Raw genomic sequence first — 22461 nt, 5'->3', positions numbered from 1 at the left:
AAATGCCGGCCTCCGTGTGCTTGAGTAAAAAAAGATTCCCAAAACCAGGAAAACTCGAATCTGCAGTAGTTTCAGCGGCAAACGCTTCTGCAGAAAATATGAAGGATTGTCGCAAATTCCTTTTATTCGTTCGTGACCGAAGATCAAATTTGCACTTTCTTATTGATAGCGGAGCTGACGTAAGCATAATTCCTGCTACTTCACAAAATAAATGTAAAACTGAATACAAACTGTATGCAGGTAATGGCACAGATATTTCCACTTATGGCATAAAAACGCTAACTCTTGATTCGGGATTACGTCGTGATTTTCAGTTTCCATTCATAAAAGCTGATGTCACAAAAGGTATTTTAGGAGCTGACTTTCTTCACAAATATAAATTGCTTATCGATATAAATAAGAAAAAATTAATTGATGGGGTAACACAGCTTTGTGTCCAGTGTGATGTCGCTGCTATTTCCAGTGATTACTCAGTAACCACATTAAATAAATCCATAAAAATTTTCGATTTGCTGTCGAAATATCCCGAAATTTCTAAACCTAACCTTTTTCCTACACACATTAAACAGGGTGTTACACATTTTATTACGAATGATGGTCAACCCGTTTATTCAAAGGCACGACAGCTCGATCCAAAACGCTTAGCTATAGCTAAAGAGGAATTTAAATTTATGCTTGACAGTGGAATAATTCGTCCCTCAAACTCTCAGTGGTCAAGCCCCTTGCACCTTGTTACGAAAAAGGATGGTTCATATCGTCCTTGCGGGGACTACCGACGATTGAATGCGCAGACGATACCTGATCGATACCCAGTTCCTCGCGTTGAAGATTTTCTTTATATTTTTATGAGGTACAAATATTTTTTCTAAAATTGATTTATTCAAAGCTTATTTTCAAATTCCCATTGCAGAAGAAGACAAATGTAAAACGGCTATCATCACTCCTTTCGGTTTATACGAATTTAACGTAATGAGTTTCGGTTTAAAAAATGCTCCTGCAACGTTCCAACGATTTATTCACGAAGTCTTTAGAGGATTAGAATTCGTTTTTCCCTATTTAGCGATATACTCATTGTATCCAGTACCCATGAAGAACACGAAAATCACCTTAAATTAGTTTTCGAAAGATTACATACATTTGGGTTAAGAATTAATGTTTCAAAATCTGGTCCTTTGCCAGAAAGAGTTCAAGCTATTACTAACTACAAACGACCAGAAATAATTCATGAACTTGGAACTTTTCTTGGAATACTTAACTTTTATCGTCGTTACATAAAAGATGCAGCGAAGAATCAAGCATTGTTACATGCGTATCTTAAGGGAGCTAAAAAGAGGGACAAACGTAAAATCGAATGGACTGAAGAAGCTGAAAAACAGTTTGAAAAGTGCAAGAATGACCTGGTGAACACGGCACTGTTGTCTTTTCCCAATTCTGAGCTACCTCTGGCGTTATTTACAGATGCTTCAGATACGACGATTGGCTCAGTGTTGCAACAATATGAAAACTCCTCGTGGAAACCAATAGCATTTTTTTCTAAAAAATTAAATGATACTCAGCAAAAATATAGCACCTATGATAGAGAACTATTAAGCATATATCTTTCAGTTAGACACTTTAAGCATTATCTAGAAGGAAGAGTATTTACAATTTATAAAGAGCACAAGCCCTTAATATTCGCCTTTCGTCAAAAACTTGACAAAGCAGCATCTAGACAGGCTGGCCAACTTCAATACATCTCAGAGTTTTCGACTGATATCAAATATGTAAAAGGTGAGAATAATATTGTGGCGGATACATTATCTAGAGTTAATGAAATTTCATTGATAGATTATGATAAAATAGCTGATGAACAAACTCAAGATGAAGAACTGAAGAGTTTGCAAACCACTACTTCCTTGAATTTAAAGCAATGTTCTCTACCTTCGGGGAAATATTTGTGGTGTGATACATCAACTAAACATATTCGACCGTACATTCCTCAAGCTTTCAGAAAACATGTCTTTCACCGAATTCATGGTTTATCACATCCAGGAATAAAATCGACTGTGAAATTAATGACATCGAAATTCATTTGGCCTAACATAAAAAAAGATGTACGGTTGTGGACAAGAACCTGCATTCCTTGCCAAGAAGCTAAAATCAGTCGGCATACCAAAACAAAATTAGGTGAGTTTGAAGTACCACCAGGAAGATTTTCTGTCATCCATATTGATCTCATTGGACCACTTCCCCCATCTAAAGGGAATATTTATTGTCTTACTTGCATAGGTAGATTTTCGAATTGGATGGAAGCAATTTCTTTAGAAAATATTTCAGCTGAGAATGTCGCAAGAGCCTTTTATAGCAACTGGATTGCGCGTTTCGAAACGCCGAGTAAACTCATTAGTGATCGTGGATCCTAATTTCAAAGTGATACATTACGAGCTTTGTCCAAAATATGTGACATCAATTTACAACACACTACTGCCTACCACCCTTCGTGTAATGGCAAAGTTGAGCGCCTTCATCAAACATTAAAAACAGCATTAAAAGCCCACAAAAACATATCTTGGACGGACACATTACCAACAGTACTTTTGGGTTTGCGTACTGCTATTCAAGAACACACAAATCATTCTATTGCGCAAGTAGTTTATGGCCAGAGTCTCAGACTTCCTAGAGAGTTTTTCAGCAAACCAAGTATCCAGACAGCATCGGAGACTTTTGCTAATAAACTCCAGAAACAGATGGAAGTTTTTGGACCTAGACTAATTTGTAAAAATTCATCTGAACGGATATTTGTACATAAAAACTTAAAAACTTGTTCTCATGTGTTTCAGCAAATAGATCGGGTGAAAGCCCATTTCTTGTTATTGATCGCAAGGACAAATATTTTACTATTAGCATAAAAGGAAAACATGTTAATGTATCCCTGGATCGCTTGAAACCAGCATATATTTTAGCTGAGGAAAATTCCCAGTTGATACAACCTGACTACAGTAACTTGCAGAGACCGGACTCAAATTCCTATGTGAATAAAAAACATTCTCGCACAGGCAGAACTGTACGTTTACCTGTTAGATTCAAGAACTGACTAAATTATTCTGATAATGGTTAACACTGCAATATTAGTTACTACCTCTTTCTCCATCTTCGTAACGTAACTTAGTTACTGGTGGGGGAGTAGTGTAGTGTAGTGGCCCAGTTATTGCATGAGAAATAATTATTTTTTATTTCATATATTTGTTTATGTGTTTAATTATTTTATGAAATTAACTTTTATATTTTGTTAATATTCATATTTATATTTTTTATGCTGAATGGCAACAAGTAGTTCATATTTATATTTAAATTTCTTCATGCTGAATGGCAACTCGTTGTGATTCATGATTGCTAGGTTTTGGTTTCAAAACGTTGCTGTGCTAGTAGCGTCGCATTTCGATAGCTGGAAAATAAAAAGCAATAAAGTTAGCTATTTGTTTATAATTCATGCCGTTCCTAATCATAATTTAGTTTTGAGCATTAGTAGCCAAGGCCACAATTTAATAGTGTCAAGCTGATGTAATTACAGAACAATTTTCAAATTTTAATTAGAATCAAATTTTTTAGTACATAATGAAAGCAACCTTTCAATGAACATTTTTACACACAAAATTGTATAAATCAAAGAACTATTTACCATTAATTTAAATGGAAAAAGATTCTTGAATTAGAAAAAAAAAAAAAACTTTTCAAATTATATTTAAACAAGTTAAAATTACTAAAATATAAAATGATATAATAAATATATAGTCTAATTAATAATATATGTATTATTAATTAGCATTTAAAAGGCCAGCAAGTGCATTATAATTACAGGTGGTTGAGTAATGATTATGTTTGGTATCCTGTGTTGTCAAAGATCTGATAGTAAGAGATGCAATTTTTTATGCAGAAAGAAGAACGAGGTAGCATCTTAACCATTGCTTGAGTGTGTACTGTTTTTATGATTACTATGCCTGTTTGTCCCCAGCACTGGCAATTCAGGTTTATATTGTGTTATGGTTAGCATAAAATATTAAAATTAATATATTCAATAAACAAAAATTTGTTTTCATACACGATCAAAGCATTTTGAAAAAACGGTATTAGATCAGTATACTTTCTTAAAATTAAGGCGTACATTTTTGCAGTCATTACATTAAATAAAAATATTAAATAATAATTTCACATTTTCATTCTAGAAAAATGAAAACCTATGCTTTCTTTTAAGAGATTAGCACCCATTACCTTTTTACGATGCATCGAAAACCAATCTGACTTTCGTAGTGTCCCTATCTGATCTTACTACAGCTGAATGAGGCATGTAATAAGAATTCTCTTCTAAGCAGGAAAGACATTCTTCAACGATATTCAGTTTTAATTGCTTAACTATATTCTTATATTCATTATAAACCCAATCATTTTCTTTCATTTTTACACTTAAGTTACGAAATCTTCACTTTTGCTACCGTGAAGTTTTTAGACAGGTTTTCTGATTTATCATCCCAGAATAATTTAGTTGTATACATTCCATTTTCATATTTTAAATTACTTTCAAATTGAGAAATAAATTCCTCATTAAATTTGAAATCTCCACTATGAGTATCATTTATCTCCATTAAATCTATTAGTTTTTCATTTAATGCGGCGCAACATGCAATTTTCATAATAGAAATATCCCGATTCGCATTTAAACCTGATGGAGGGATTCGACCTTGAACAACCCTTCCAAACAGAGTATCAATCAAATCTGCTGCTTTTCTCCCGTATGAATATCCCAAAAATACTGTGCTCCAATTAGCAGAGACAATTCATTTCCTGACGATTTACTTCAGTTTGACAATTGAATGTTCTTCCTCGAAATTATTTGCATTAATTTGTTATGTGATACTCTAAACTACGATCCAGAAATACAGTCAGTCAAAAGTGCTTTCGTTATTTTCTTGACCGAATCACATAAATTACAAAGTGTAAACCAAACTACTTCATACGTTTTTTGTATTGGCACTCTAGAGCCGAAAGTGTAAACAGCTAGACCTTTCTTGTCGAATTGCCGGTAGTTTCATTTCTACGGTTAATTCTTTTCTCAAAAAACATCTCTGCGACGCATTATCTAACAAAATATTGTTGCGTTTTTCTTTTCCTGACACCAGTTGTTACGTTATTTTTTCCCTTCACGTTCGTACGGGGTTCGTGTAGATTTGGAGTGAATAACAACGACACTTGATGAAGTATCGAAACACACATTATTTAGCCAATATTAATCAGGACAGCTCCAATAACTCTCTTTACAGTCGTTGAAGATCTACTATAAACACGCTGGAACAATCAGCGACACAACCTTCAGGTTATCAGGCTATCACGGTGGAGACAGCTTCCTGCAAAGCACCCGACTCTGCTTTCCGGAGTACAGCTCCCGACTCTGCTTCGTCGTTCTCGGAACTCCACGTACTCTCGAGACTCTCCACACTACAACTCGCGGTGCACTCGACTACACAAGAGCACAGCTCCCGACTCTTCGGTTCAGTCGTTCCCGGAGCTCAACACGCTCTCTCGACGTTACACTAACCGCCCTATACTACGAGACTCTTGCGGTGCACTCGACGACCCTCTCGGCACTCGCTGCCCGGCTGTCAACTCGATCCACTCCGCAGGGATTGACTCGCTAGATGAGACAAGAACTCGATACTAACTAACTCGCACTCTAGACGAGGCACACACACACTAACTGACTGCGGACCAGCAGGATTTATATAGCTTTCGGCTTTTGTTCGAGAACATTCTGGGCTAAACCAGTAAGAATTCGTTCCAGAAGGTTCTCCATCCGTCCATGGTATATCACCAAATTTGTCGCCAAATAGGCGATTTCTCGCCAATTGTGGCAACCCTGGCTTATCTTGCCATTTAATGGCAACTTAAAACTGCTTTGCGTGGAAGCTATCTCACCGTGCCTTGATATTTCGTAACAATATTAATCTCTTTACTTTTATTACTGCCTATTAATACTGCCGAGCAAGTTTCAAGTAGCATGTAGCAATCATCTGATTGATTCGCAGATGCTATGAAAGACACAACATTTAATTTATTCGTGTCGACGGTCTGACGAAATTCCTGAATGGGGAAAGAAGAATAAACATTGGTTTGATTGCGAATCATTTCGTGATGCATAAAACGTTTACAACTTCCACAAAACTTGTGGAAGTTGTAAACGTTTTATGTTAAATAGTTTTTGTTTTACACTGCTTATATACATGCCGCTTCGAAACACAGGCATAACACATACTATTTTTTCTAAGGATTAATTTTCTTTGTTTTACTGATAAGGGACAAGAGATAGAATCAGGATCTATTTTCGGTTTTGTACAAAATATACATTTTTTCACATCAACAATAAAAGCAGAAGTAGTAGGAATGTTCGAATTTAATTTATTTTTTCCGCTATATTCAACTTTGGTTTTATTAAATCTCCCATACTTTTGATTAGGTTTTTGTAAAGGATTAAATTTAGTTTCCAATCGCGAATCTGAAGTGTTTAAATTAAAGTCTCTACTTAAGTACTCGTTACATTCACGACACTGAATTTCAATCTTTAAAAATTCCAGTAAATCAGATATTTTGTTTTCATCTGCCGAATGTGTTTTACGAGAAAATTCTAACGACAAATCTTTGGGTATCGATTTTAACAACACGGGATACAATAGACAACTGTAACTATTAGGATTAATTCCGTTATTTTCTAATCCTCGAATATGTGTTTCGCATTCTGAGTAAAGTCTACGCATCGCTAAAATGTCATATGATTTTCGTACTGGACTTAAGTTTAAAAGTCTTGCTGTATGCGCATCTATAATAATATCTTTTCGACCAAAGCGTTCTTTTAATATGTTCAAGGCAATTTCATAGTTTTCAGAACTCAAGGCTAAACCATGTAAAGTTACCTCAGCTTCGTCTGTTAAGTACGATTTTAAATAACTATACTTCACTCATCACTAAGATTCACATTTTTATGGACAGCTACTGCAAACTGAGAATAAAACTCGTTAAACCTTAATATATTGTCATCGTATTGAGGTATTTGCAAGTGAGGAAGTTTTACTGTATTCTGCTGCTCACTTCTGGTTTCTACAACATTCATTCTTTCAGTTTCGCGAACTTCGCTTTCTTTCGTTTTCAGGATTCGGCCCACCAGCGGCCGAGTGGTAAAGTCGCTGAACACTGGTAGTTCGGTCCGAGGTTCGAATCCCGCGAACGGGCTGGCTGCATGGGCGTTTTCATGGTTTTCCCCGTGTGTAACGTGTATACGAGTCAGTTTCCCTTAGAAAGTCCTCCACGAAGGCATCCCTCCCCTTAGGCAGATAGCCCTCGAGGCTTTGCCATAATCACACACACGTTTTCAGGATTCTATTCGCGCGAATTTTCCAAGTAATGATATTATCATTATATTCTTGCTGTTTTTCAATTTCCTTTTGTATTTCTTCCGTTTTGCACAGTTTTAGAATTTCCTCATTAAGATACTTTAAATTAGCTTCTTTACCTAAAAGTTCATCAATTAAATCAACTGATCTTTCCTGTTTGTTTATTTCAGTTCCTAACAATTGCATAGTGTCAGTTGCCTCGCGTCTGACAGGTGATCTAATCTTTTTTAAAGCTACAATATCCATTATAACAATTTAAAATATTTAGTTCGCTAAATACGTTTTTCAGTATTCAGTTCGCAATTTACTTTATCTAAAAGTCTCTTCCGGATTATCGGCACCAAGAAAATTGTAAATACGCATATATATTCTTTGTTACGTTCGCTAAAATATTCTAAAACTCAATATTCAAATCAAATAATAAAGAAATTTCGCTTACCTGTCAGACGCAGCAAGGATTCTCGCCTTTTTTTTTTTTTATTTTATCCAATTTTTATTGACGACACAATAAATACATTTACAATAAAGAAGCACATATAAACTTGGTTCGCAATTCGCACTTAAATTAATTTCCTGTTCCATCATTCACAGTCATCAGAGTTCTGAAGTCCTCAAAAGAATTCAGGCGCACACAGCGCCATCTGGTGCAATTACAGTTTCTACACTTAGCGGCTTCCTCAAATTCGGATTTTATTTTCCTTTTATTTTCCTGATACCTAAACTATCTAATGTCCACAAAGCTGTTATACAAGCATTTTTATTTAAGGGGGCACAGTACCTTTGGGCTCGTCGAAACGATCATAAAAATCCTCAAATTCGAAACACAAAAACTCGTATTATATGATTAAAAGGTTACACTTTTTTTTTACTTTATACCTTAAATAGATATGTCTTATTAGACTGTATATGAAATGCAAATTGTAAATAAATAAATAATTTATAAATTAAAATTTTTAAAATGTACATAAGAGACATGTAAATAAAAATTATCAAATGTTGCGCGCATCATAAATTTAAAAATATTGCATATAGAAGACAATTTTTGGTAAAAATGTATTCGAAACACATTCACCTCTAATGTAAAACCAAAACATATTATGAAATGAATCTTAAATTTGAAAAATTAAGAAAAAAATGTTTTAAATCTAAAAATATGTAATTTTTTTATCATTTTTCAAGGTAAATATATGTATATACATTGATGTATGTAATTTTTTTAGTTTTAGCATGCAGAGTAACAACAGTAGCATACACAGTTAAATTTTTATGAGCATAGCATATATGGTTGATAATAACACTGCGCACAAACTTGAAAATTCCCAATTTGAGAAAATCCAAATTAAAGATACAATATCACTTTTCTCTAATTTATATTTTTTAAAACAAACTTAAAATGCACCAGAAGCTTAAATTACTTCTTCATAAACAATTATGAAGTTCATCAGCTTCCTTTTTTCCCTACTTTTAATTCGAGCCTCTAAATTATTGCCCTGGGCTCGTTTCTGTGCGAATTTAATATGAATTCTATTTGCTTCTTCAGCAAATGTTACACAGTTAGTTCCAAGTATACATTCTAATTCTTTCATGATGAACAGCGTTGCATGTTTTCCATAATTAAAGTTGGCTACTGCTTAATTTGCAGAAATTTCTACAATTTTCCTACTATTGCTTGTTGTTTTCGGACAAAACGTCCAGATCAACGAATTTAGCGACTCGTTCACATTTTGTGTTCGACCACCAATACATCTCTTCAGCAAGACTGGATGGGACATATCTTTAAATACGGATTTTATAGCATCCATAATTGCTACAGGAACTGAATTTGTATGTTTAAAATTTTTATTTGTGCCACTTACAACTGCTCTTTTGTATGCGCGCATCAAGAATCAACACCATCGTGGCAAAAGTCATGAGTTACTTCATTATCATTTGAACGTTAATAGTACTAAACAGCCCATATAGCTTTTTGCATAACGTGGTAGTTGTGAAAATGCTTCCTAATGGTATTACCATAATATGCTGTAAGTTGACCTATCAACACGATCGATCGATAAGTCGATCTTTACCGCTACAAGGTTAATTGTCATACAGTTTCTTGGCACATAATTTCTGCTTCAGTTTCCCCAAACGGGCACCTATTCGTTTTTGAATGTGGCTCACACATCCTATCTTCGAAATCGGAACATTATACGGGTTATCCTTTGTAAGGGCTAAGAAAGTTTTACAATCTCCATCACCAATATAATTAACGTAACGAAGACCATACTTTTCTTCGAATCGCGAAAACATACTCAACATACCTTTCGCTTCCAATTGTGCAGATGAGCCTGAATGATTCTTATTGCATACTTTGTTATGTTCTATTTTCCATTTCAAATAGCTTCCTTTTGAGGATATATTTTTTCCAGTCTCACAACCTTTGCAGTAGGAACTTGAAACATAACGATGAATAACTTTACCCGTTTCACCACCAATAACGGAAGTTAACCGAAATGTGAAGAATGTCCTCTGGTTTTTCATGTGCCATTTCCGCTAATGGTCAAATCTGAAGAACCAGTCATTTTTATTTCTTCGTCAGCTGCTATCTTCATACTATTTTCCACAATATTACGTGTAGCTGCATGCATATGACTTGCAATTTTGTCGTATGACTTCTGTGTTACAGCTGGTGGTAGATCCCTAATTCCACAAAATGTTCTGGAATCTGTCAATCATTTTCCAATACACCTCATTGCTAAAGTAAATCTTCTGTTTAAATCAGAAGCAGTTTGTTTTTCACTACAAGTTTGGAATTTTTATAGATGTTAGTACTCCACAAGAGCAGCATGAAATATTTATTTTTATGGTTAAACCATATACTACTACAGAAATAATACTAATTTTTTATTATGGCAAATATGACAGCATAAGTATTCTTCTAATACAGAAAATAATAAACTTTTAATAATTTCATACGCTTTAAATTCGCTGTCACCAGAAACTACTAAATGATCTAGAAGTTTTTTTGCTGATGCAGAGACATTTGCATCTTTATCATTACTTCTTGTGCACTGATTTCGAAAAAAATTATTCCTTTTCTTCGGTCTTTGACCTGAAGCTCTTTTCGTATTATTATTCATTTTTAAATTTCAAAACAAATATCTTTACATAAACGTTTACTCAGCAAAAAAGAATTTGATACGAAAGACCGAAATAGAAACACTCAAAACGACGTTAGATTCAGCGTGGAAATAAGAATTATCATGTAAACAAACGAGTTTTACAGAATTCCGCAAATCGGAACCCGGAAGTGTGTTCTACGTCATCACCGGATATGTACCTTTGATGATATGTACACCGGATATGTACCTGTTGGCAACAAAGCTTGGCGAGCATTTGGCGTTATTTTTTTTCCCATAAATTTTTCCGCGAGGTCAAGAATTGGCGCCAATTTAGTTCACGTGTTAATTAGCGGGTGTGAGGTGTGTATTTTTTGCGCCATTTTTCTCGCTTCAGCTATTTACCTTCTTTTTTTTTCTATTAATAATTATCTGTATTTTGTTATATTTATGATTAGTGTTTGATTTTCATTTAATTTATAGTTGCATTTTATTTACAGCATATATAATTATTACTAAATTATTGATCTGTGTTTCGATTTGTAGTTGTTTGTTTTGCCGATATGCAACCAAAAAAGATGAAATTACTTATAATTGGAGATTCAATGGTTAAATATTTGGGTTTAATCCTAGTATCCGGTGCACACGGGATTTGGCGACTTTATGATGAGCAATAAAAACGGGACATATACGATGAGTAGTAAACGGATCATTCAAAGAATATATATAGTTATACATAGTATATACTTTTACTCCAGAATTTTTGGCTTTTCTTTTGGAGAGGATCCGTTGGCGCTTCGGCAGAGGATCCGTTGGTGGCGAAGCGTATTTACTCGCCAAGCTCAGATGACTGATGCGTCAACGGCTAATCGGCCATGAGTTTAGCGGTGTACAGTTACGTTGCAAGATATTTAAAAAGGTTAACCGTAATACAAATTAAAGAAACATATAAAACGCATCTAAATTTGAGTTAGCCGCAGAAAAAAATTATCAAAAGTTTAAACATGATATTTAAAGCATAGAAATTAAGTTATATTATTATATATATTAAACAAACATATTGCAAGATAATTAAACGGGTGATCCGTGATGTTTAAAGCATATAAATTAAAAAAACACATTAAACGCATCTAAATTTGTGTTAGCGGCAGAAAAAAATATCAAAAGGTTAAATATGATATTTAAAGCATAAAAATTATGAAGAAACATATTAAACACATATAAATTAGAGTTAGCTGGCAAAAAATAATATCAAACAGTGAAGCATGATATTTAAAGGATAAAAATTAGACTTAGCAGGAATAGACATAATATTAATGAGTTAAACATTATAAAGCATATAAATTAAAGTATATATAGCAATATTCAAGGTTAGCAATATGTCATATATCTTTTGTTAAATTTGTATAGTCCTGAAAAGGGCCTTTTTTTTTCTTTTTTTTTTTTTTTTTTTCCTTTTTTTTCCCAAAGAACTGTGTTGTTAAGGAAATTGCCGGAGATTTTATGTCACTGGAAAGCAATCCTTGATGGCAGCCAGAATTTCTGTGAATGGATCCTTATTGTTGTGACTTATTTCACGCCGAAATAAATATTCGAGAAGGTGATCTGCTAGGTTTTCCTTATGAAGACCACTTTTCTGCAGTTTAACTTTCAGAGGTCTCCAGTTGGACTCAATAGACTGAGTATGTGCGCCAGTTGCCGGATTAATAAAATGGGTTGAATGATTTACAGTCTGGTGCACATAATACCCATTGTTGGCTAAAGATGCGTACGCCCGCCATTCATCAGTAATGATTGTGGTTCCCTGAGCCACGTGCTTTGTTATTAGCGGTATCAGGGTCGCCGCAGATCTGTTGTTTTCTGGACATATTTCTAGACGAAAATCCTTGGTTTCTCTTTGAAACATTCCAATTATCCACGTTCCTTCAACGACCCTTCCAACGTTGTACTTTCTTTTGCCTATTTTCGTTTCGTCTATTTCAATCACGCAGCCGACACTGCCAATTTTCGATGAATGCATTGCACGTAGCATTCTGTCAGAAACCAGTTCGCGACAGTAAGAATACCAATCGCTCACTGTTTCTGACGAAGTTACTTTGTTGTCAATGCTACTCTGCAAAATAGCATTTTCATAGCTTTCTCCCTGAGAAAAAATATACGTTGATATTATTACTTTCTCAGGAGAAAGTTTGGTTTTGGCGAACCAAGTGCCTTTTGCCTGAGACACTTGCTCATCTTTACCAGAGGCGTGAGTACGTCGGGAGCGAAAAATATCTGATCCATCTCTCTTTTTTCATAATTTCATATTATGCCCTTCAGAACATGTTTTTGATGAAGGCAGTAATCCTTCAGAAACACACCATTGCACACACGTATCCCTGTCTCCGACAACTTCCTTAACTAAACGAAAATAATTCCATCTATTCATTGCTAGAATCGGTAGTGACAAAATCGGATGAAATTACACTTGGAAAGATAATTGCGATGCTACAAACTGAAAATCGTTAATAGCAATGAAAGGACTGGACATTATGTTCCAATAGATCCCCTAACTCCATATTCCCTCTGGCTTGCAGTATGCCATTTCCTGTTTGTAATGAAAAACAGCCTGTTAACGAATTTCCGCGAAATCCGTTGATCGTAATTGACTGTTCATTAGCTATTTTGGTGATACATACATGTCTTCTCCATTTAAAACAGAACCAGATCATATTTGCAGATCACAGCAAATAATGAGTCTTTCATGGCAAAGTTATCAATTTGTTGAAAAATAACTTAGTCAAATTCATATCTTTCTTTAACCCTTTAACTGCTTAAGACGTGTTTAAACGTTTTTGGAATTTCTTTAAAAATGCTTAAGACGTCTTTACACGAATTTCAAATCGCACGAAAAATGCTTAAGACGTGTATACACGAAGCCCGAATTTCGCGAAGATTGCTTAAGACGTGTTTAGACGACGCGATCTGGTCTTCCTTCCCCTACCTTTCTGCAGGCGGCTGTCAGTTGACACAAAGGTCTTAATAGGGTGTGAAGTCTCTTTGAAAAGAGCACTTTAGGAAAAAGTCCTTAGAGTGAAGTATCTTTGTCAGACAGCAGGTATGTATTATCTATGTGCCGACTAATAGTTTGCGAAAGAAGATAAATCGTTTTACAACTGTTTGCCTTGTGGTACTTTATACAAATGAAAGTCAAACAGGATCCGACGTTGTTATAGTACATTGCCGAATTTTAGTAGAAACAAGAAAAAATAAGAATTGTAACGGAGGACGCCTTTATGCCTATATGTTATAGAATCAAATATTTTATTTTTGTATTGAAAAATGATTACAATTTCTGATTTGTCAGGAAAAAATATAAAATGTTGCAACCAGCTTTCTTGCTTGCCTTCGTATTTCAAATGCGCGTTATTATAATGGTATATTCTTCTTTTTACGTTCTTAAATGTTAAAACTGTGCTTTCAGCATGCCTGAGTTTTGTACTCGTATGTGTGGCTCTATGCTCCGTAGAAATGGCTAACTGACATATAAAAATTAAATGAATGTTGAAAGGAAGATATTCTACTCGAAATTTCAACTAAATGGAATAAATGAATACGCCGAAGGAATTTCTAGAAATATTTGTTTTAAAAATTTTATTATTAAGATTTTAAATCCAAAATGTTTTGAAATCTAAAGAAAAAAATATGTATTCCTTGAAACATTTTTGGAAAGAAATCTATCGATATAAAATCTCTTAAAATTAATGGAGTGAAAATTAATTAAAACAGTTAGTGTACGGAAGGGTTAGATATACTCCGCACAAAAAATTACAGTCAGAAGATCAATTATTTAAAGATATAAATTAATTACATTAAAGGATTTAAAAATAAATTAACATCTGTCCAAATGTCAATGCTAATAGCAATAGCACGGATGAAAGTTATTCTTTAAATTCCGAACTTAATTCATCCGTCGGTACTCAATGATTGTGTCTTTGCGATTACTTTCCTTATAGATACTACAAAAGGCCGCCAACGAAGTAGCGGTAAAATCGTTGAATACTAAATAGTTTGAAGCGGGTTCAAATCCTGACGAATGGATTGCCTGCATAGCTGTTTTAGCGAATTTTTCCTGCCCATGTTTAATGTGAATATGAGCCAATTTTAGTTAGCGTTTCATGATGACGTGCTTTGATTACGAGTCCTCGCTCGGGTTGTGTTTGGTTTGGCTTGTTAGATTATTAAGCACGTGAAGGCGATCTGTCTAAGGGGAGGTATGCTTTCGTGACAGATTTTCTAAGGGAAACAATCTCGCACTACAAAAAGTTAAAACCATAAAAACGCCCATGCAATCAGCTTGTTCATGGGGGTTTGAATGCAGGTCAAACTACCAGTATGTTAAGAGAAGCGATTTCAAGAATGTTTAATTATTTTATTTAGTTTGTCATAAGCTAAATAAAATAATTAAACATTCTTGAAATCTCTTTGAAATTTTGAACTTTTCCGTTATCGGACAGCCCACCAGTGACTGAGCGGAGTCTAACGGAACAACTGGTGGTTCTGTCCGGGGTTCGAATCCCGGCAAACGGGCTGGTTGCCAGGATGATATTCTTAGTTTTCCATATGTGTAACATGTATGCAAGCCAATTTCCGTTAGGCATTCTTCGAACGAAGGCATCCTTCACCTTAGGCAAATAACCATCGAGTACTTTGCCATAATCAAATAAATCTTTATCCATAACATGCTTCAAATATTTTTATGTTGATAAGTTCATGCGCCAAAGTTGGCCCCGTTGAATGAAATATATTGTTTATTCTTTCTTTGTTATTATCAATAAAATTCTTTTAATAATATAATATGCGATTCTCTTTTTTTTTTTTTTTTTGTTTGTTTAATGAAAAATTTATTTAAGCGACAAATCTCTTACATTTAGAAAAATTTTCAATTTTCGAAACGAGTTGCTGTCAAAAGCGCATCTTCTCGTTGCTGCATATATTTATTTAAAGCAAACTGCTTGGCGCGTGTGCTTTTATATTTGAAAAGATTCAGAGAATTTTCAACAGGGAAATAAAGTTATTAATTTTACTGAATTTTGTGGATTCTTTGTGTTTTGAGCTAAAAGTCAAACCATCAGATATGTGATATCCTTAAAATAAGGGTATATATAATCAGGATTTTGCGTCCAGACATTTGAAGCGAAATACATTACAAAAAATTATCTATGTAGAATTAATGTATATTCCGTTTAGTATTTTAATTTATCAGTGTTATTACACATCAGTTTATCAGTGTAAGTTATATCGAGTTTTAGTTGTGTTCGATATAAGAATTTTATTTGCTTTATATAAATCCGATTCGTTTAATAATATTATATTTATTAAATACTATTTATTAGGTTTCGAAATCTGTCAAACCCAATCAATGGCCTCCTGGCTAAGATATCTGATTATCGCTATTTCGACTCATATTCGAACCCAAACAAACGAACTGGTTGAATTTTGTGATTTTCCCTATGTGTAACATGAACATGAGTACGTTTTACTTAGAAAGTCGTCCATGGAGACATTCATTGCTTTCGGCTGATAGATCTCGTTTCCTTTGGCATACTCAAAAAATCTAAAAATTTTTCAAAAAGACTAACAGATGCATATAACAAAATAAAATTAAGTAAATGCATATAAAAAAACTGAAGTAAATGTATATAACGAAAAAAAATGAGGTAAAAACAAATTTTCAATAATTTTTCAATACAGTAGTTTTTAAATTGCTTGTTTTCAAATTTTATTTCATTTTTATGTATGTACTAATATACAGTGTATGTGTGCGAAAGTGTGCTTGTTCGGCATATCCATATATATTAATTAAATAAATCTGATTTGAAAATGCATGCACTAACGCGCTATTCTCGTAATTTGAAAAACACTAAAGTATTGTCTGAGAAAAATATTTATAAAGAAAATTAAATTTCGTCTCCTTACTCGGTGCTGTGTAAAAAATTTAAATAAGCTTATTAATTTTTTTCTTCTTTATTAAAAACAAATTAGTTTCTTTTCATCTATATATGAAAAATAACAAAATCTTGCTGTCAGAATGGAAATTCTTAAAAATATAAAACTCGTTTTTTTCGAACAAAAGTTTCTGGGAAATTTCTCTAGGTCAGCAGGTAGTAACAGGACCACTGACTGCTTTGTTTGAAAAACCCGATGAAGTGGATGATTTTACTCCCAAAAGGTTTTCTTTAACAAAGCAGATGCTTTGCTGAGAAGCGTTCGTATTTGAATAGCTTGAAGCTTGAGCAACATGGATGGAAAATTGAGTATTTTACAATTCCTTAGATAATTTAACAATTAGAGATCTGGTTATTTATGTATTTAAGATGAGGATTAATTATTTTAATTCTAAATCATGTTCTAAAATATTTCAGACTCGTTATTACTGTATTTCAGTATAATTAGTTTTCTAGAAAGAAGAAATTGTTAATGAAAATATGTGGCATTACCTTACTAGCATTAAATAAATGACGTCTCTAATAAAATACAAATATTTATTCCTAGCAGGCTTGTAAAATATAAGAAATTCAATAAAGAAGTAATGAAATTTTTGAGAAATTATTTACGTATTGAATATGGCATCAACTGAACTTTATTGTTTTTCATCTTTGATGAAGTGGAATTTACATCTAGTGACGACTTTTTAATCAGTATTGGAAGTTATTATTAATCGAAGGTAATAAAATTGATGTATGAATCTTAAAATTTTTTTCGAACGTGTACATGCATTTAATTCAATTAATAAAACTTTTATTTGCTCGAATGCTTATCGAAATTTCATTTGTTTTCCTCTAAGTAGTCGAACGGGATCATAATATAAATACCACACAGTATTTCTTATAGTGTTGGTTTATGTAATTACTAAAGGTTATTTTGTTTATTTCTGAGCGAGCGGTTTTTTTCATATGTGGGAGAACAGTATGTGTTTCGTACAACTTTCAGGAAATGTATTTAAAATGGTTATATCATCATAAAATCCCAAGAAGATCAATTATAATAATAAGGAAAGGACATTAGATTTAATTCATTGTTTACGTACTTCATTATATTAATATTACTTTTCAAGGTGATTTTTGAATCATTCCCATAAAATTTTGGCTGGGGGTTAAGTATTTAAAAGTAAGTATACCGTTTTGATTTTCAGATATTAACTTCCATCAAATGTTTATCCAAAACTTTTACTTTTTAAAAGGTTTTAATACTTTGTTGGATATCCTTTTACTTTTAAAACATGATTTACTCGTCTTGGGATGGTTTCGACTAATTTTTTTGTGATTTCTGGAGTGATTTTACCCCATTCTTCTTGAAGCACCGATTTTAATTGTTGTTTTGAAGAAATGGTGTGTTTGCGAATTCTTGATTCCAATTCTTGCCAAATATTCTCTATTAGATTTAAGTCTGGAGATTGTGGTGGTGTTTTTATTATTTCAGGATAGTTATACAGCAGCCAGAGTGTAACATTCAGAGCAGTGTGCTTGGGGTCATTGTCCTGGTAGAATTTGAAATCGTTATGAAGGTTCAATTTTCGTGCTGAAGATTTCAAATTTTGATTTAAAATGTCAATATACTTGTACTGATCCATTATACTGTCAATAAAAACAAGATTACCAACTCTAGCGGACGACATATACCCCCATACCATAAATCCTCCTTCACCATGTTTTAATGTTGGCACCAAGTCCTGTTTGCGAAATTCTTCCCTGGGTTTTCTCCACACCAAGATTCTACCGTCAGAAGCAAATGTATTAAATTTACTCTCATCAACAAATATAACTCCATTCCAGTAATCAGAATTCTTATTTGTGTTGGATTTTGCGAAAGCCAGTCTGAGGTTTCTATTTTTTTCACTTACGAAGAATTTTTTCCTGGCTGCTCTACCGTGATATCCAGCAAATCAAATTACTCTTCTAATAGTCTCAGGATTAACAATTACTCCATATAATGCTTGTAAATCAGCAGCAACTTTAGGAGCACTCATTCTTGGATTTTTTTTAATATTTCGAATGATAATTCGCTTTATTCCATTGGATAGCTTTGATGGTCGGCCAGATCTTCTTTTATCCTGAATCATATGATTCTTTTTATATCGTTTAATGATATTGAAAACTGTTGAATGAATCAAGTTAACTGTTTCAGCAGTTTCTCTAATAGATTTTCCACGTTCAATATGCAAAGTAATAACTAATTTTCGAATTTCAGGCAAGGTTTCTTTTCGTTTAGCATTCATGGCTGCACAGAACTAAAAAACACAAAAATTCCAAAACAAACTGGAGCGAAATACTGCAGACGATTTTATAAATTATTGCTAATTGCTTTTGAGTAAAAATAAAAACCCCAAAAAGTATTTTTATTGTAGTACGTAGTAGTATCTAATGGTGTCCCATCACTTATGTGAGCCATTTTTTGCTCCGTTCTAAACAATTGTATTTTTATTAAATTAATATTTTAATATTATGAGAAAATGTATTATGTAATAATCGTTACTAAATTTAAGTATGAAACCCACAAAAAATGTTTACATGTTCTTTTAATTTATTTTATTACAGTTTTTGTAAAGCACAAGTGTCCCATCACTTTTGTGAGACACTGTATATGTATTTTGATTCTGCATTAATATATTTTGAGATTGCTCCAAGTATTTCAGCACTTTGTTGATCTTGAAGTAATTGAGTTAAATTGTTGTGATTAAAAATATTTTGCTGTAAATAAAATAGAGTATGCTGTTTTATATAATATTTGTTATTTGCATTAATGCCTGTTATGCTGTATTTGAATTGTTTTCTTTGAAAATATCCCGTAATTAGTCGCTCATGACTAAAGATTTGTCTGATTTAAATCTTTTTAATCAGTCTGCTAATTTCATTCTCTTCCTATTTTGTTACTCAAGCATTCTCGTCTTTCTAGCCTTTTTATTGAAAAATAGAAAATAGTTAGTAAATTTTGTTTTAAAATTTTCTCTCTTCTTTTTTTTTTCTTTTCTTTCTTTTCTTTCTTTTTTTTTTTTTTTTTTTTTTTTTTAAGCAGTTCTTTTAGCATTGCCGTTGGCAGGTTGTTTCTATATTCAGTAGCAGATCCTTATATTAATTTTAAGTACGACTTTGTGCTAAAAATTTCTGTAGAATGTGCTATAGATAGTTAATCATTAATAATGATGCTAGGTGTGTCTAAAATGCACTGACTATCAGAGAGAACTCAATTTTTTTTTTTAAATTTTAGACTCTTCTCTGACAGGGTTCGTATAGTCCTTAAAAGTCCTTAGATTTTTTGGAAGCGATTTTTCGTCCGTAAAAATCCATAATATTGGCCAAACTCAGAAGAAGGTCCTTAATTTTAATCATCTGAAATTTCTGTCTGTTTTTACGACTACCATTTTGAGTGTGAATTAGCATTTTGAAGGAATATTTTTGGCGATTCACTGACATATATGCTTATCTTTTGAATGGGTTCATGGGTTATAATTTGTTTCTATTTTTAACATAAATGATGGGAAGAAGTGGAACTTAAGCATTTCGAAATTCATTTTTTCTAATAAAGAGCTTTTAAACAACTTTTGCTTTTGGGGATGTGAATTCTTTAATTAAATGGTTCTAAATCTGGGGACTTATCAACATTTTGGCGATTTTAAGATCAGTTTTTATAGAAAATTTTAAATTCCGAGATCTAAGAATTTTTCGATGATTTTTTTTTAAAACATTGTAACATTGATTATTTCATTAAAATAATTGTAATATATTGAAATTATATTTAAAAAATAACATTAAAGTAAAACATTTTTTTTTTCCTTGTCATATTATAAAGTTTGATTTTGGCAACAACTTATATTTTAAAATTTTGAATCTGAAAAATAAACAATGTATAATGCTTTAAAGCACAATTTATGAAACAGCTCTTATCAAGAGCAAAATTATCTATGTAATTAATTAAAAATGTATTCTTTTTAATTTTTTCATAGTAAGAGTTTTTTTCCATGTAATTGTCTCAGAATATGCATCAGTTTTCTCTATAAAATTAATTTTACACTTTTTTCCTCTTCCCCCCCCCAAAAAATAATTTCTTTTTGCTGTTACAAAATTGGTAGGGATAATTTTTCTTTAGGATTTTAGACATTGTAGCTTGGAAGGTTTATAAGAAGTTGAAGGGAAGATTTATAGACCTATGATTCGAGAAGATTCGAGAAATATGTGACAAAATGAAAAATGTCTCCATGGTATCAACATATAATGGATGTATTTTACAGAAAGTTTGCAATGAATTTCTTACTTTTTGGAGAACGTCTAGAAGAACAATGAAAACATAATATTTAAATTTTTTACTTCTGTTACTAGAATCTTAACATGCTTATCTTCTCTTAATTTTTTCTGCTTTTCACTAGACTCAAGCATGGAAAATATCAAAAATGATTCTAATCTTATGACATGGGCAGGCCTTATAGAAAGGAATTTTTTTTATTAATAAAGAAATTGAAAACTTAACATTTAAAAGATTCATCTAATATGTCTTAATGCATCATACACATAGCTGGCTCTAAGCATTTTCCCACCTGATGCAACCTCTGTGGATCCTAAATTCTGTTGTTTAGTGCCTTTCTAAATTCTGCTTCCAATGCCTGCTCTAAATTCTAAAAGTTTTGCCATTTCTAGATTTTGTTGTTCAGTGTGTCACTAAATTCTAAAAATTCTGCCACATCAGCTCTGTTACCATATATATTTCATATTTCTTCTAAATGCTCATATTGTTAAAGAAATAAAATTGGGCGCTTTTTCTATGCATTCTAAATGCATTTAGTGTTTTTTAGAATAACATAAATCTTTAATTAAATCCAAAAAATCTAAAATGAAAAGGAAACATGTTGAAGAAAGAAATTGAATACATAAAGAAAATTATTCATCAAAGATATGTGCAGTTATTATTATTTAAATTACCCAATTATTTATGATTTTAGCCTTTACTATAACTCCCCATTTCTATTTCCTCCTATGATAGAGTTACTGAACCAGATTAAATTTAAATTAAATTGTATAATCTTTGACCACTACACATTTTTAGTTTGAATTAGACTATTTTTGTTTAATTATGTCACCGTCAGCTGTAATTGATTTTGTTAGCATCAGAACATGCCTTTGTGTTCTAAGTTCTTTTTAAATAAGAGGCTTTTTTAAAAAGAACCTTACCTTTATCTGATATTGTAGTTACTTTCAGACATAATAATATGCTTCACGTCTGTCGGGGGTTTTGGGCTATTTAACTTATACCAGACCAAGTAAATCCTCATAGGTATGTTATGGAAAGGTTGACAAGTTAGGAGATAAAGCACGTAGAAACTAGCGAGAGCACTGGTTTGCATATTGAGACAAATCTCTAATTTTTATAAAAGATGCTTTAAAGAGAAGGAAATCAATATAAACTAGCTAAAATATTTGTAAAGGCTTCAAGTTAAAATGACTGATATTTTGTTGAGATTTGTTTTGTAGCTTTTAATGTGAAATTATTCTAATATCATTTAAGGGGTGTTGGAACCCAAAATTCTTCAAATGGTGATTTGGGATTTTTGCATTTTCAAATTTTCGACACTTTTAGCTTTATAAAAATATCATACTTTAATCTCTATGAAAATTAGAACTGTAAAAAATCTAGTTTTAATTTATCATCGAATGCTTTGATAAACGACACTTTTTACATAAAAAAGCGTTTTTCTCCGAATGTGATTTTTGTATACTTAATGTACCTTTTCTCAGGAACTACTGCTCACAGGCATGTAAAATTTTTATGGCTTATTTATTGTGTTTTCTAATATGTACTAAAATGAGTCATTTGTGATAAACTAAGAAAATAATTTCACAATTTTTTTTTTTTTTTTTGAGAAGATTGCTAAATTTTACTATGCCTAACACATTAGTCTATAAATTACTCTAATATTC

General features: G+C 32.5%; 1 protein-coding gene across 3 annotated transcripts in view; it reads left to right on the top strand.

The window, feature by feature from the left end:
• LOC118201825 (uncharacterized) overlaps window positions 1-22461 on the top strand; it is a 132137-nt gene that overhangs the window by 54234 nt on the left and 55442 nt on the right. Inside the window, exon 1 of one of the 3 annotated variants that reach the window (XM_085820420.1) lies at window positions 17063-17219. The exons of 1 other annotated variant lie outside the window; for it this stretch is intronic. The gene's annotated coding sequence lies outside the window, so the exon portion shown is untranslated. Of the gene's footprint in view, window positions 1-17062; window positions 17220-22461 lie in introns of those variants that run through there. One more of the 3 variants, XM_085820421.1, reaches the window with a different exon arrangement.

This window comes from Stegodyphus dumicola, chromosome 7 (genome assembly GCF_044657685.1).
Source record: "Stegodyphus dumicola isolate Sdum_Otavi_A_Nest chromosome 7, ASM4465768v1".
NCBI lineage: Eukaryota > Metazoa > Arthropoda > Arachnida > Araneae > Eresidae > Stegodyphus > Stegodyphus dumicola.
The sequence above is the reverse complement of the archived record's forward strand: the minus strand, read 5'-3'. Positions and strand labels throughout refer to the sequence as shown.